The sequence below is a fragment of the Loxodonta africana genome, chromosome 7 (assembly GCF_030014295.1).
Source record: "Loxodonta africana isolate mLoxAfr1 chromosome 7, mLoxAfr1.hap2, whole genome shotgun sequence".
Lineage (NCBI taxonomy): Eukaryota > Metazoa > Chordata > Mammalia > Proboscidea > Elephantidae > Loxodonta > Loxodonta africana.
Window position 1 is genome coordinate 47,110,179 of NC_087348.1, and position 17,321 is coordinate 47,127,499.

At 43.9% G+C, this 17,321-nt stretch overlaps 1 protein-coding gene across 4 annotated transcripts in view; it reads right to left on the reverse strand.

The window, feature by feature from the left end:
- The window catches only part of LDLRAD3 (low density lipoprotein receptor class A domain containing 3), a 300,710-nt gene that overhangs the window by 267,346 nt on the left and 16,043 nt on the right, over positions 1–17,321 (reverse strand). The gene's annotated exons all lie outside the window — the stretch shown is intronic.

Here is a 17,321-nt window from a genome sequence, read left to right on the forward strand (position 1 = left end):
CTATGTGAGGCATATGCTCTTCTGTTGCAACTACTCACCTCTGCCATTGTAGCATGAAAGAAGCCATTAAATTAATGGACTGTGTTCTAATAAAACTTTATTTACTAAAACAGGAAACAGGCAGGATTTGGCCCGCAGGCTGTAGTTTGCAACCTCTGCACTAGGGGAAGAAGAAAGTACTCTTTTCAGTCAATACCTGAAAAGAAGCAAGGTAGCCTTTCTCAACAACCTCCTAGCAGATCTCGCCATCTCATAGCTTACTACACACACACACAGTTTACTACTGGTGGGGAGAACAGGAGCACCATGATCTGTTTGGATCAGAAGGACTCACTCTCGTGGCTAAGATGAACCAGCTCCCCTAAAGCTATCATTGTGTTGAGAAGGGTGGACACCCACACTGACTCAGGGCTAGTGTTAGGAGGGAAGACAGGTGGGGTGGGCAAGCGATGAGGAGAGCATGTTAACCAACAGTGTCTGTAACAGTGAAGTACAAACCTCCATAGCCACACCACTAAGAAATTTGAGCTCACTCTGACACTCATATGGAACTACTGCTCTGAAAGCCATTCAACAGGCACAACTCACAGCTGAGTGATGCAGCTTTCATGCTAATAAAGCGAGTTACTGATAAAGTTAATTTGGGCTTGAGTCTCAATAGACATTAACGGCCAAACTAAACACATTTATAAATATGCTCTAAGCATGCACATTTCCAAGACTCCAAGAAAAATAAAATGTCAAAGAAACACAGCTAAACACACACACACACACAGCACGTAAGTCACTGTCCATGCTGCTTCAGGACGCAATTCAACTAAAACAGGCTCTTTTGGGAAAGGAAGCCCCATTAATCCAAAGACAACTGAACGTGTCCTCCTCCCCCAACACTGTACAGTCCAGGGAAGAAGGATCCGTGTTATGCAATTCAGTATCTCCAAGTGCCTAACAATGCCTGGAACACAGTAAGTTTGATGATGAATGAAATCAAATTCATTCGGTTCCTCAAAAAATTAAACACTGAATTATCATGTAATCCACCAATTCTACAGAAACAGGGACCTATTCATCAACGTTCACTGCAGCGCTGTTCACAAGAGCCAAAAGGTAGAAACAGCTAAACGTCCATCAAGAGGAGAAAGAGAATGGATAAACAAAACGTGGTACATACATACATACAGCGGAATACGGCTCAACCACCAAGAGAAATGAAGTTCTGATACACCATGCTTAGTGAAATAAGTCAGTCACAAAGGGCAAATATTGTATGAACACTTACATGAAATATCTAGAATAGGCAAATGTATAGAGACAAAATTTATTAGTTGTACCAGGGGTGGGAAGGAGGGAGGAGAAAAGGGGGACCTATTGCTTAGGGACACTCAGCGTCGGTTAAGGGTGACGGAAAATTCTGGCAACGGATCTGGTGATCGTGGAACAAGATAAACATGATTAACGTCACTGAACTGTACATTCATGGCAAAGGTTTTGTTACACATGTATTTACCACAATTTAAAAAAAAATCATATTCATCCACTGGCCCAGGAGAGGCGGCAATGAGTACACACACACACAGGATACACCAACATCTCCCCTTCTGTCTATGTCAGTGTTTCCAATAAATATCCTGCTTATCCCATCCCCTGCTGCTCTCTAAAACCTCCCTCAGGGGCTGCCCTGGCCAGCTCCCATCACCTCCTGTGGGGAGGTACTTTCCAAACCCACCACTCCCAAATTGTCTCCAACCTTCTCTTCCCTGCCTAGGGCACTGATTATCACTCCATGTTCACGGCAGAACTGAACACACAGAACTCATTCCCACTACCATGCTCTTCTACATTGTGAAGGGACATGAAAGTCTAACCACGTGCACTTTCAAGTTCAAATTCTACTATGATACAATTCACTACTGACAAGTTTAAAGTATTACCTGTAGGTTTATCGTCAACATCACCTCACCCCCACCCTAATGGCCCCCAAATCTAGAACCACCTCATTTCTACTTCTGGGCCTAGGCCCACTTCCAGCCTAAAGAAAGGAGACCCCCACACCCCATACCAACTCCCTGTAACTAATATCAAAAAGGCCCTCCGTCTTTATCAACTGGCTCTCCAAACTTGCCAAACCCGTCGCCAAAAACCCATTGCCACTGAGTCAATTTCAATTCATAGCGACTCTATCGGGCAAAGCAGAGCTGCCCCATAGGGTGTCCAAGAAGCACCTGGTGGATTTGAAACGCCAACCTTTTGGTTAGCAGCTGAACTCTTAACCACTGCACCACTAGGGCTCCTCAACCTTGCCAAAAGCATCTTCTAAATGGCCCTTAGTCCAAGCCTGGGTACTCAATTCCTTACTCACTTGCTGTTAAGGATTGAATTGTGTCCCCCCAAGATACGTCTTGGAATCCCTATACTTGTAGATGTACACCTATCTGGAAATAGGGCTTTCTGTGTTATGTTAATGAGGCCTCATCAGTGTAGGCTGTGCCCTAAACCTAATCACTTCTGAGCTGTAAAAAGAGCAGACTAGACACAGAAGGCAGCACATACTAGGGAAGACAGACACCAAGTTGAGGACTCACTAAGGAACCCAGAACACTGGGGCTACAGGAGCTGAAAGAACCAAGGATCTTCCCCCCAAGGGCCAACGCCTAAAATTTGGACTTCTAGCCTCTAGAATTGTGAGAAAATAAATCTCTGTTCTGTGAAGCCACCCACTTGTGGTATTTCTGTTACAGTAGCACTAGCAAACTAAAACACCTGCTCAGAGAAGTTTTACCATCATCAGCACATCCAAACAACACTGAAATTCTCTTTTTTGGTGATACATTCTCTCACTGAAAAAAAATAAAACAAAAACCCCCATCTGCTTCCTCTTCCCAGCCAGCTCCCTGGTTCTGCCCATCTGTAGATTCCATTCCCCCTCTCTCCATCTAGAATCCCTTCACTGTCCTACACCTCTCCACCCTACAAAGCCCAGGGCCAGAGATCAAACCATTAGCACACCAGTTTGTATATTGGTTGTTACCGCTGGTTTGGTTTCTTTTTTCTTTAACATCTGTTAACCCCAAAACCCAAACCCATTGCCATAGAGTCGATTCCAACTCATAACCACCTGTCTTAACCATCTAGTGCTGCTATACAGAAATACTACAAGCAGGTGGCTTTAACAAGGCAAAGTTTATTTTCTCACAATAAAGTAGGCTGAAAGTCCAAATTCAGGGTGTCAGCTCCAGGAAAAGGCTTTCTCTCTCTGTCAGCCTTCTCATCAATCTTCCTCTGGACTAGGAGCTTCTCTGCACAGGGACCCCAGGTCCAAAGAATGTGCTCTGCTCCCGGCACTGCCTTCTTGGTAGTATGAGGTCCCTAACTCTCTGCTTGCTTCCTTTTCCTTTTTATCTCTTGAGAGATAAAAGGTGGTGCAGGCCACACCTCAGGGAAACTCCCTTTACCTTGGATCAGGGATGTGAACTGGGTAAGGGTGGTGTTACCATCCCACCTTAATCCTTTTAACATAAAATTACAATCACAAAATGGAGGACAACCACAGAATACCGGGAATCATGGCCTAACCAAGTTGATACACACATTTTTGGGGGGACATAATTCAATCCATGACACCACCCTATAAGACAGAGTATTACTGTCCCACAGGGTTTTCAAGGAGATCATCCTTTAACTACAGTTTAAATTTTCTACTCCCAACAGGCCAATCAATCCATGATGACTTCTGGGAAAGGAAATGGTGCCTTTTTTTTTTTTTAGCCACACACTATAGGTAACAAAACTGACTTAAAGGAAGTATGAGAGAAACAAAATTGGAAAGAACACAGGTGCTGGAATTTCCATCCCTCTTCCAGATGTCTGTTCTGCATGCTCTTGTTCTTCTGGACAAGGACTGGCACTAATTCGCCAGCCTCTGGAATACCCCACAGCTGCTCCCATTACTGCATTCTACTAGCAGAATATTTACCAGTTGCAACAACACACTTGATTTCACCTAGAGGCAGTGGTGCAATTAGAAAGTAATATTCCTCAACATGAGCACAATCCCTAATAAAACACAGAATTCTGGGGCCAAATGCATGGAAGCTAGGCTGTAAGCTTCTACTATGCCCAATCAGTTCCTAGGTTATCTCGGCCTGGAGACATGGGGTATGGACATGAAGTCAGCAGGCAGCCTTTGTATCAAGTTCAGATGCCAAGTGTCTCAGTGAAAAAAAAAAAAAGGAGCCCACAACTAGGTGAGGTTACTAGCTAAAGTGAGTGTCTTGGTTCTCCAGTGCTAAAAAGCAAATCCACTGCTGTCAAGTCAATTCTGACTCAAAGCTACCCTACAGGACAGGGTAGAACTGCCCCACAGGGTCCAAGGTTATCATCTTTATGGAAGCAGACTGCCACATTTTTCTCCCACAGAGTGGCTGGTGGGTTCGAACCGCAGAACTTAAAGTTAGCAGCTGAGCATTTTAACCACTGTATCACCAGGACTGCTAGTGCTACTGTAACAGAAATACTACAAACATGTGGCTTTAACAAACAAATTTATTGTCTCACAATTTAGGAGGCTAGAAGTCCGAATTCAGGGTGCTGGCTCTTGGGGGCAGGATGTTTATCTCTGTTGGCCCTGGGGGAAAGTCCTCGTCTCTTCAGCTTCCACTCCTGGGCGAACACCACCCCCCGCCCCCCGCTAGTTTAATCTCTTATATCTCAAAAAAGATAGACTCAAGACATACCCTACACTAAACCTGTCTCATTAACATAACAAATACAAATGAGATTATAACCACAGGTGTAGAAGTAGGACTCATAACACATATTTTTGGTGGACACAATTCAATCCATAACAGTGAAAAATCAGGAAAGATGAGTACAGCTCTATGGTGCCTCCTTTCCACCTTTTAGCAGGCTTCTCTTTCTCTAAACTAGCTGCTGTCAAGTTGACTCCAACTCACGGAAACCCCCCGTGTGTCAGAGTACAGCTATGGTCCACAGGGTTTTCAAAGGCTGATTTTTCAGAAAACTTTCTTCCAAGGCTCGTCTGAGTGGACTGAACTTTCAGTTAGCAGGAAGCACATTATCATTTGCAGGGACTAGTGTCTTCCTCTGCTCACTCCTTCAAAGTTGGTGGGGTTCCAGAATTAGGTTGAAATATCATGGAAATTTAAAGAACAGTAAAGGCAGGGGGCAGACAGACTCTTAATACGGTGCCCCATGGTCCCTACCTCCTGATATGCACACTTCTGTGTTATCTCCTCCCCTTGAGTATAGGTGGAATCTATGACTTGCTTCTAATCAACAGAATCTGGCAAAGGGGACGGGATGTATGTGATTACGAAGCGTAAGACTCTAGCGCCTGTCTTGCTGGAGCCTTTCTCTCTCTTGCTGCCTTGATGAAGCTCTAGGAATTGAGGGTGGCCTCTAGACTACAGCAAGAAAATGAAGCCCTCAGTCCGGCAGTCTGCTAGGAAGTAAGTGCTGCAACAACTGCATGAATTTAGAAATGGATCCTTCCCCAGTCTGGCCTCAGCTGAGACTGCAGCCCAGGCTGACACCTTGATTACAGCCTTGCAGAGGACCCAGTTAAACAGTATCCAGACTCCTGATGCACAGAAACTGTGAGACAAAAAATGTATGTTGTTTTAAGGCACTGAGTTTGTGATAATATTGTTACACAATAGAAAACTAACACAGGTCAAGTCAGCGAGCAGGAGATGGCTTATTCAATAAACAATGACAAGTGAGTAGCCACCAGGATAAAAAATAAAGCTGATCCCTGACTCACACATGACACCTAAATAAATTCCAAGTGGGTTAAAGATTTGCATATGAAAAATAAATCGAAAGAAGAAAATGTGAGTTTTTTAGTACGCAGTTTTGGGAGTAAGGAAGGCCTTTCTAAGCGTAACTTGAAAATCTAGAAATAAGCACTAATAAATCTGACTAAAGTGGGAAAATATATCTGCAACTTCTATCACCAAGTGAAAATTTCCTCAATATATAAGCAGCTCCTACAAATCAATAAGAAAAAGATCAATAGAAAAAAAAAAAGGCAAAGGATATGAACAGTTTACAGGAAAGACACTACAAGGGCGTTTATATTTATGGAATGATACTCACTGTAAGAGAAACGTAATGAGACAATGACTAGGATCAAAATGTTTGCTAATGAAAAGCAGTGGGGAAACTGGCTACCTTCATTCATGGCTGGTGGGGAATAAACTGGCACAGCCTTTCTGGGCAGGCTTCCTACCTTCCCTGTAAAATGGCACCAGGTCCTTGATTACCTATGAGCCTTGATGGTAAAGTGATGGCATTACATCTCCACCCCATACTTAGGTCTCCCAGAAAGAAAACACCAGGCCCATGACCCCTCAGCAAAAGCAAGCACTTCCCCAGAGTCACGCAGGGAAACTTCTGGCCAAACCCAGGAGTATCCTCCCTCTGGGCCTAAGCTGCTCACCTAGAAGCCTTAGATAACCGGTATCAGAAAGTCATCCCCTTGCCGGATCAGTGGTGACAAGGAAAGCATGGACTTGGCAACACCATCACGCCATCTCAGACTGGTCTGTCTCCACATATGAGCAGAGGACCTGGGGCAAGCTTAACACCTCTGAGCCTTGGTTAACTCATCTCTAAGGTGGGGTTAATACCCCTGTCCCCCTAGAAGGCTGTGGAGAGGATTAAAGAGATAATTAATATAAAATAGTTAGAACAGCGCCCAGGGCACACAGTACATGCTCAACAAGTGGGAGCTCTCCTCATCAGAGCCACACAAAGCAGTGGTTTTCTCCTACACAGCAGGCTTCTTCCCAGAAAATGAGGCCAAGCTCCTTTACTCTTCGTAAAAACAAAACTGCAAGCAGGAAACCAAAGCTAACAAGCCAGCAGCCTTATAGCTGATGTGTCGTTAAGACGTTTAAAACAAACAAACCAGGCCTTGGTAACAAGCCACTGGTGTAAATATTTTATCAGTGGGCCCCTCTGAAAAAACTTCGAACCTGCACGTGGGCCCCACACGCCTCCTCCCTGGTGGAGCTGGTTCTGCTGAAGAAGAGCCCTGCCAGCTGCTTTGAAAGCAGGAACAGGTTTACTCAAGGTGTGCATCTCCGGTTTCAACATCTGGCTGCCTTCCAGCTGGGAAAAACTTCCAGAAACGAGGTCTTGGAAGCAGCACTGGCTATGTCCGGAGATAAAACCCCAGGCTGAGGCTGAATCCTGTGTGGCCTGAACACAAGAGAGCTTCCCAAGAGAGCCAGGTGAGGCGCAGTGGCCAGGGAGGCGACCGATAAGTCATGGGCAAAGCCGTTTCACCATTCCCCCTCAGCAGAAACCAAAACGCCCATCACAGCCATCAAAGCTGCTGCCCTCAACTTGAGATTGACTCTGACTGAGCTCATTAAGTCATGCTCTCCTGCAGAGTGGATTTTCTCCATGGATAATGCTCAAAAATTAGCAAGTAAGTGGCCTGAGAGAGTCTGGGACCCATTAACCAACTAGCCAGCCAGAGCTTCCATTAACAAAGAAAAATGGCTGAAAATCTGAAAACCATCCTTTGGCAACTGTTCAAAGATCCCATTACGAGTTTTCAGGAAAGCTCCTGAGGTTCACTCCACTGCAAGCAGAGAAGTCTCCACAGGCATGGAGTGGGAAGAGCCTGGACTGAGAATGCAGAGGCCAAGGTTCAAATCCTGACAACGTCTGGGATATCGGGGTTCTCCCCCACCTCAGGGCACCTGGGTGTGCAAGCAGTTAATGTGTTTGGCTGCTAACCAAAAAGTTGAAGGTTCAAGTCCACCCAGAAATACCTCAGAAGAAAGGCCCTGTGATCTACTTCCAAAAAATAATGACACACATGAGACCCCCATGAGGTGACGTCAACTTGACAGCCAGTTGTTAGTTTTTTTCTTTTCCTTCCCCCTCTCCCTCTCTCTGAGCTGCAGTTTCCGGAAGAAGAGAACGTGAATGAGCTCCAAGTTGCCATCCTCACATAAGGCTCACGGATTCCACAACTGAGACCTGCTTATTAACCGTGAAGCCAAGCTGGGGATTTGAGGGGGACACCAGATGCACTTAGGGAAGGCTGATTTATAAAATGGAAATCTGTATATTGAGTCCCATCTGCCAGGCATCAAATAACGAGTTGCACTTTACGAATATAACCAACGGAAACAATCACAAAGGCACAAGACAACTAACGTAAAAAGTCCCAAAGGGAAAAGAAAAGTGCCTTAGCACATCACCGGTTACTTACACTCCAAATAAATAATTGAAAAGACTCTAAAACAGCTTACTACGACCATCCTAGAGTGAGGAAGCCATGGAGAGAGATAAAAGGGTAGACAAACTCAGCTGAACCCCAGTTCTGTGACTTGGATGTTAGGTGACTGAGGTATATTAAATGCGCTGAGCTTCAGTTTCCTCATCTATAAAATGGGAATAACAGGGTCTCTGTCCCAGAGACTTCTTATGGGATTGAGATAAGGCTCATAAAGCACTCCTGGCAGGTGCTAAATAAATGTTAGATCCGACCCTGGTTTCCCTCCCTCTTCTCTCTGGCATTTTCACTCACTCCTATGTTCACAAAAATATATATATATATATATATATATATATATATATATATATATATATTTTTTTTTTTTTACAAAAGCCCTCCTAATTCCTCTCAACACAGCGAGGGCTCCCTGCCCTAGAAAACCAAGCCACTTGCCATCAAGTCGACTTTGACTCATGGTGAACCCATGTACATCACAGTATAACTGTGCTCCACGAGTTTTTAATGGCTGACTTTTCAGAAGTAGATTGCCAGGCCTCTCTTCTAAGGTGCCTTTGGGTGGACTTGAATCTGCAACCTTTTAGTTGGCAGCCAAGTATGTTAACTATGTGCAGCACACAGGGACTCCTGCCCTAGAGGATCCTTCCCCAAAATGACACATACATGAACACGGATTATGTACATCCTCTCCCACTGCCCCAAGCCACTGCCGTACAGTCTCCTTCCCTCCCAGTGGAGCCTCTGGACAGAACAGTCTCCACAATGGGTTCCCAAATGCATGCTGCAAGAACACCCAGGTCCATTACAAAGTGTCTGGTGGTCAGTGACAAAATTAGAAAATTAAGAAATAATTGCTTTAGCCTGAGGCCTGAAGAATTAGATGGTGCCTGGCTACCACTACTGACTGTTTTGACTGGGGACACAATAGAAGGTCTCAGACAGAATGGGAGAAAAATGTAGAACAAAACTCAAATTCCTAAAAAAGGCCAGACTTACCAGACCCATAGGGACCAGATAAATCCCCGAGACTAAGGCCCTAAGATACCCTTCGAACTTGGAATTGAAGCCACTCCCGCAGCCATCTTTCCACCAAATAATAGATCTGCTTATAAAATAAACAATATCACCCTTGAGTACTGTGCTCCCTTAAAATAAACTATATGAGAGCAAATGGTCAACATTTACCCTAAACAAAGATAAGAAAGTAAAGAGAGTGGGGCAGAGAAGCTAGATTAATGGAAACAGTACAAACAGAATGGAAATAAGGAGAATGCTGACACATTGTGAAAAATGTAACCAATGTTACAGAACAATCTATATAAAAATTGTTACATAGGAACATAATTTGCTGCATAAACTTTCACCTAAAACACAATAAAATATTGTTGAAAGAAAAAGAAAAAACTGCAGTGAGCTCTTCTTAAAACTAAACTTGCTACATTTAAAACCGACCAGTTGCCATCAAGTTAATTCTGCCTCACCGCGACCCCATGTGTGTCAGGTTAAAACTGTTCTCCACAGGGCTCTCAATGGCTGGTTTTCTGGAAGCAGATCACCACACTTTTCTTCCATGGACTCAAACTTCCGACTTTCAGTCAGCAGCTGAGCTCAGTAACCATTTACACCACCCACGGCTCTCCATTTCATTTAAAAAACCATCCTTTACTTTAAGGGGAAACCCTGGTGGCAGAGTGGTGAAGAGCTATGGCTGCTAACCAAACGGTCGGCAGTTCGAATCCACCAGGTGCTCCTTGAAAACCCTATGGGGCAGTTCTACTCTGTCCTATAGGATCGCTATGAGTCAGAATCTACTTAACAGCGATGGGTTTGGGTTTTTGGTTTTTTTTCTTTTTTGGTTTATCCTGAGGATGAGCTGCTCCTACATGTCTGTATTAAAACAAACTTCTGTTAGAAAATGATGGTGTGAGTAGAGGGTGATTTAATTCTTCTTATCGGATCAAATGAAAGTAAGAGACCCAAGGTCACGAGCCCAACTTTTTTGCTGTGCTTGTTTTTCACTATTTTACTGGTCCACGAAATCCAAATCTGGGAATTACCGGACTGTGGTCAGTGACGCTTCGCTGCCTCTACTTCCTCCCCAGCTCAACTTCGTAACCCCCATTTTTAAACCCAGCTTCTGCTTTCACCACTGAAGAAACAGTTCTCACAAAGGTTTCCAAATTCAGGCCTCCTTCCCTCCGGCCTACACTGATAGCAATAGGGCAGGCCCTTCTTACACTCAAACTACCTCACAGCCTCCAAACGGGAGGCCAACCCCCATCTTTCTAAACAGAGGTTGATCAAGACAAAGCCTTCACGAAGCCTATCACATCAAGCCCAAGCTCTCAGCCTGGCATCTGTCGTCTTCATCACCATCCCACCCACCACAGACTGGGCTATGGAGATGAACAGCCAAGGGCTCACACCCTAGCTCCTGCTCAAGGTCCCAGCAAGTTGTTAGTCTCTCTGAGTCTCAGTCTCCTGCTAGGTGATCATGAGGAACCTGAGAGGAATCAAAAAATAATGTGTGTAAAGCACTTTCCACAGTGCCTCGGCCACCGAAAAACCCAAACACCCATTGCCATGCAGTCAATTCCGACTTGTAGCGACCCTATAGGACAGAGTGGAACTGCCCCCTAGGATTTCCAAGGAGCAACTAGTGGATTCGAACTGACAACCTTTTGGATGGCAGCTGTAGCTCTTAACCACTGCACCACCAGGGCTCTTCAGACACAGGAAGTGCCCGATAATTGGAAACATCATTAGTAGGAATATTCACAGTAGAGCAGACCATCTTTCCAGCTTTATTTCCCACTGCTCCTTGTGACTCCAACAAAATTGTAACATTTGTGGTTCCCTAAGTATACTACACACTTTCCCATCTCTGGGGCTCTGTCCATGCCATCCTGGAATTCCAATCCATCATCTATCATTTCCTCCAAACTCATGTCAGAAAGCCCCTTCACGATCACTTTTTATCCATCACAGCCAGAAGAAATGTGGTTTTCCTCTGAACTCCAGCACCATTTTGTCCGTGCCACTCTTGTGACCTTATCGTCACCACATTACTATAAAATGCCGTACTCTGAGACATATATGCACACCTTCCCTCTTTTGGTAAACTCTTAATTATGTAAGGTCAGGGGAAAACTCCATATCAACAGTACCTGCCACAGTGCCTTACAAGTAAGTGATTAATAACTAATTGTCCTAAAATGCCAGTGATATAATCCCAAATAGATCATTTTAAAATAGGTGGTAACAAAGAAGAATCCTGATCAAACGGTGGCAAATGCAGGACAGAATTTCAAATTCTCATGGACTGCAAACTTCCTGGAGCCATGGAGGCTGGATAAACCCCTGAAACAATTGCCCTGAGATAATCTTTAAACCTTAAACCAAAAATATCTCCTGAAGTCTTCTTAAAACCAAGTCATAGTTTAGCTTAACTAGTAAAGAATGTCTGCCTTGAGCATTATGCCCTTTTAAGAACTACTAAACGGAATCAAACTGACAAGGGCAACTCGAAAGATTAGAAAGGAATCTTCGGGGCCAGTGAGTTTATGTTAATGGGGGAGGAAGAACTCAGAAGAGGAAGGTGACAATGGTTAAACAACTTGAAGAATGTGATCAATGTCACTGAATTGTACATGTAGAAACAGCGGAATTGGTGTATGTTTTGCTGTGTATATTCTCAACAACAACAAAGCAAAAAAAAATTTAAACTAAGCTAAAAAATATAAGGTAAAACAGGTGATAAGCTGATACAGAATGAAGACCTCCTATGTTCAATGCTGAATTTCTTCATGTGGCTGAGACTAACACACACACATATACACACACAGAGAAAGAGGCGCTGTCCATCTGGAGATTTCAGGAAACGCAAGTGGACAGTAACTAAAATTCGAGTCCAATGGGATTTAAATCCTCTGTCCCTTCCTCGCCACAGTTCTAACAGCCTGTCAGTATATGACTCTACACTGTTCTCCATTGACATCTACATCTTTATTCTTCTGAACTCTGTGTTGTTTTGATTATGTCTTCTTTTGGTTCAGTCTTTACCAAATTATTGCCGTATCAGCGGTTTGAACCCACGAGCCACTCCTGGGGATAAACATGTAGCAGTCTGCTTCCATAAAGGATTGCAGCCTTGGAAACCCTATGGGGCAGTTCTACCCTGTCCTGTGGGGCCGTTAGGGGTCGAAATGGACTCGACGGCAACAGTTTTTTGGCTGGATGTGCGCCAAATAACTAACTCAGTCTAGAGAGATTTCTATTTCTTTCCATTCTGCTCTCATAGGCTGTCTCTCAAATAAGTGAAAATTATTTAAACAAAAAAGGGAACAGTGTGTCCACCCCGAAATAACCTTCGAGAAAAGAGCATTTCTATTTCAAAATCTTTGAGGTGCTTTCATTCACCGTTAAGAACTGATTGGAAACACAGTGCTCCAGAGAGCCCAGGAAACTTAATGAGCCTCCCAGAAGCAAGCTGTTCATTCCCTTGAAGTCAGGGCAGAACCAACATATGGGAAATTATCATCAGTCATTCCGTCCTCATGACGGCCTCACAGGGTGAGTACACCCTCCACAATCCAACATTTAGGATGGAAAAGGTCCTTTCTGTAGAGGCAAAAACTGACCATGAGATGAGCCGTTTGAACGGGCAACAGAACTAGAATATATCCCGCATTCTCAACAATCTGTTTCTACAATCTTCTTTAGCACTGACCCTTCAATGTGTCCTATATCATGAAGGAAAATGCCCCTAGAATATGTAGACAAGCTCAAGTACAAACTCCAAACACTTGGGGTTCTCAGAGTTGCTAAAGGAAAAAAAAAAAAAAGGTATCTGAATGTATTTAAGAAAGACCAAGCAGGTGGAGGGAAGAACATTTAAGGAAGGAGAAAAATGGAGAGAAGAAATTTTAAAAGGTCAGTGTAAAAATGAGAAGTCAGAAGAACCTGATCACAAATTCATGGTTGGCGACCAGAAATTTCAGGATTGAAAATTTCAAGTGGACAAAGAATCCCTATTCTTGTATTTAGATCGCGAGCAGGAACAGAGTAATCCCTGGTGAAAAATATTCTCACTGCTCTTGGAATAAAATTCAAAAGCCCAGCAATTCCACTCCTAGATAATTGAAAGCAAGAACTCAAACAATGTTCATAGCAGTATTATTCGCAACAGCCAACAGGTGAAAACAACCCAAGTGTCCATTAACAGATGAATGGATACACAAAATGTGGCATATTCATACAATGGAACATTAAAGCAAACCACAACCAAACCCAGTGCCATTGAGTCAATTCCGACTCATAGCGACCCTACAGGACAGAGTAGAACTGCCCCAGAGAGTTTCCAAGTAGCACCTGGTGGATTTGAACCGTCCACCCTTTGGTTAGCAGCCATAGCACTTAACCACTATGCCACCAGGGCTTCCAACAGAACATTATGCACCCACAAAAAGGACTGAGGCTCACATACATGCTACCACACGGATGAACCCTGAAACCTTAATGCTGAGTGAAATAAGCCATAGAAGAATACTGTATTATTCTATTTATATGACATATCCAGAATAGCCAGACGTATGGAGACCTGCAGTAGAATTGAGGTTACCAAGGCTTAGGGGAATGGGGGAATAGAAGTTATTACTTAATGGGTTCAGAGTTTCTGTTTGGGATGATAAAAAGGTACTGGAAATACATAATAGGGATGGTTTCACAACATTGTTAATGCACTTAACATCACTGAATTCCTGCTGTCGTTGTTAGGTGCCACTGAGGCAGCCCTGACTCATAGTGATCCTATGTACAACAGAACGAAACACTGCCCAGCTCTGTGCCATCCTCAAAATTCTGCTATGCTTTCTAGCTCAACTGGCATAACATAGTTTGTAAAGAAAATGTTCTACATTCTACTTCGGTGAGTAGCATCTGGGGTCTTAAAAGCCTGTAAGCGGCCACCTAAGATACTCCACTGGCCTCCCCCATTCGGGAGCAAGGAAGAATGAAGAAAACTAAAGATATAAGGGAAAGATTAGTCCAAGGGACTAATGGACCACACTTATCACGGCCTCCACCAGACTGAGTCCAGTACAACTAGATGGTGCCTGGCTACCACCACTGACTGCTCTGAGAGGGATCACAAGAGAGGGCCCCGAACAGAGCTGGAGAAAAATGTAGAACAAAATTCTACCTCACAAAAAAAGACCAGACTTACTGGCCTGACAGGCTGGGGAAACCCCGAGAGTATGGCCCCCAGGGTACCCTTTTAGCTTAGCAATGAAGTCACTCCTGAGGTTCACCCTTCAGCCAGAGATCAGACAGGCCCATAAAACAAAACGAGACTAAAGGGGCACACCAGCCCAGGGTCAAGAATTAGAAGGCAGGAGTGGACAGGAAACCTGGTAATAGGGAACCTGGGGTCAAGAAAGGAGAGTGTTGAGATGGCATAAGGTTGTTGCCAATGTCATAAAACAAAATGCGTACTGTTTAATGAGAAGCTAGTTTTTTCTGTAAACCTTCATTTAAAGTACAGTAAAAAAAAAAATTTTTTTTTTTTTGTTTTGTTATGTTTGAGCTCATTGTTGTAGCCACTATGTTAATCCATCTCGTTGAGGGTCCTCTTTTTCACTGACCCTCTACCAAGCATGGTGTCCTTCTCCAGGGTTTAGTCCCCTGATCAACTGCCCAAAGTACATGAGATGAAGTCTTGCCATCCTCACTTCTGGCTGTATTGTACACTCGATAATGGTTACAATGGTTAAATTTTATGTTATATGGCACTGATTAGTTAGCAATAATTAGTAAGCATTCAGTAGGTATCCACTAAATACCAGGCATTGGACTAAGTATCTTGCATGTATGATCTTGCCCACTCTTCCCAAGAATGCTATGAGACTGGTATTATCCTTATGCCCCGTTTACAGAAAAAAAAACCACTAAAGCAGAGAAAGGCCCTGTTAAACTGGCATAAGGTCACACTGCCAGGATTTGAACGCAGGCCATTTAAGAGGCTGCCTTCTGAAGCACTATGGCCCCTTACCTCTGTCAGAAGTGGGGCCTAGAAAGAAGTCCCCCACTATTCCATGGGTTTTCTCACAGAAGAGTACCCACAGTTTGGTGGTCTCAGAGCCCCCAGAGAATGGGTGTCTCATTCTCTGGGGGCTCTAAGACCACCAAACTATGGGTACTCTTCTGTGAGATGGAGAAGCACAGAACTTCGACTCGCTGCCTTCTGTATTATGAGCCATGCATGGGAGCACCCAGAATCCTTGGAAAAGGCAAACATTCTGCCTCCAGAGAAGTAGACCTTATCGACTACTAGCTGAAAGGCTGGAGTTCAAAGCTACCCAGAGGCACCTTGGAAGACAGGCCTAGCGTTCTGCTCCTGAAAGGTCACAGCCTTGAAAACCCTATGCAGCAGCTCTACACTGCACACATGGGGTTGCCCTGAGTCAGTATCAACTCAATGGCAACCAGCAACACCGCCACCCACCCTGAGTGCCCAGGGTTCCGGGTCTGGAAATTCTTGCCACACCAACACTAGAAACAGCTCTTACTTGTAGCTGTGCCAAAAAATAAAATAAAATTTGCCTTGGAATTCCCCATCTGTGTCCACTTCCAGGTGCAGGCCTTTGGAGGGTGAACAGGCCTGGCCACAGCCTACCACACTCCCCTCACAAGTAATCAGGGGAAAGCAAATTGAAACCGAGGCAAGCTAACAGTGTGCACCCTTGGGGAAACTAATTAAAAACTCTTCATTCCAAATGTTGGAAGAGATGTAGTGAAACCAGCTCGCTCATAAACCACTAACGGGAGTATAAATGGGTAAGACCATTTTATTGGGCAAGTTGACCATATCCAGTAAGGTTGAAAATGTGTAAACCCTCTGATCCAGTGATTCTGCTTCCAGAATATTATTACAGAGAAAGCCCTACCCTTGTCCACAAGGATTCACACTGCAGTGACTGTCATAGCAAACACTGTCTTGTTAACAGGAGAATGCACAAACGGAATAGTCATACAATGGAATACTCTACAGTAGTTAAAATAAACTAGATCTACATGTGGATGGGTCTCAAAATTATACGGTTAAATGAAATAAGCAAGCTGCAAAATGATACATGCAACACAAAACAATTTGTATACACTTAAGATACTATATATTGGTTATACACATACGAGGAAAAGGTTAAAAACATAAGACAGAAAGGTGCACACCAATTTGAGGAGAGTGGTGACATCCGGGATGGCAAAGGAAGCAATGGGAGGAGAATCTTTAATGGTATCTGTAATACATACTTTTCTTTAAAAAAAAAAAAACCTGAATTAAACATGGCAAATACTAAAATCTGATCAATCTGTGATAGCTACACTAGTATTTACTACATCGTTCTCAGTATTTTTAGGTTTGAAAAATTTCGGGATTTAAAGCAATTTAAAAAAATAGATTTTAAAGCACTCAGGCTACTCCTATAATCAGCTAGATTTAATAACCATTGAAATACAGGAAACAGGGGTAAATCAACCACAATACCATGTATTAAGTTCAACAGGAATAAATGCAAGGTAGAGGCAGCCGTTAGATTCTGCGGCTGGCGCTGGATATAGAACAACAGCTTTCTGGGGGAGGCTCACTAGCAGGGTTCCAAAGTGAAGAGAAAATGTTTTCTGAGAAACCATCTACAAAGATAGCCTTAGTCCAAAGCAAGACTAGACACAGAACAAGGCCACACACTATCTAATTCTGCAATTCAGCTGTCAAGAAAGGAATGAGCTGAGAGGCACCATCTTTTCTCAGCCAAGAGGCCACAATCACGTGCTAACCCACCCCACCCCTGGCCAGCAAGAAACACAGTATCAGCTGAGCATTGATACCATCTTCCAAGGAAGTTATTTGTGTCAGTTCACCCACTGGCAAAGCAAAAGGAGGATGATCAGGCCCCGGCCTGGGTGCCAGGAGGGTGGATGCTGCCAGAAGGGGTAGGAGATTACGGGTCCTGCCACTGCAGAGCCTTGTCAGTCTTCTTAGGCAGTGTCC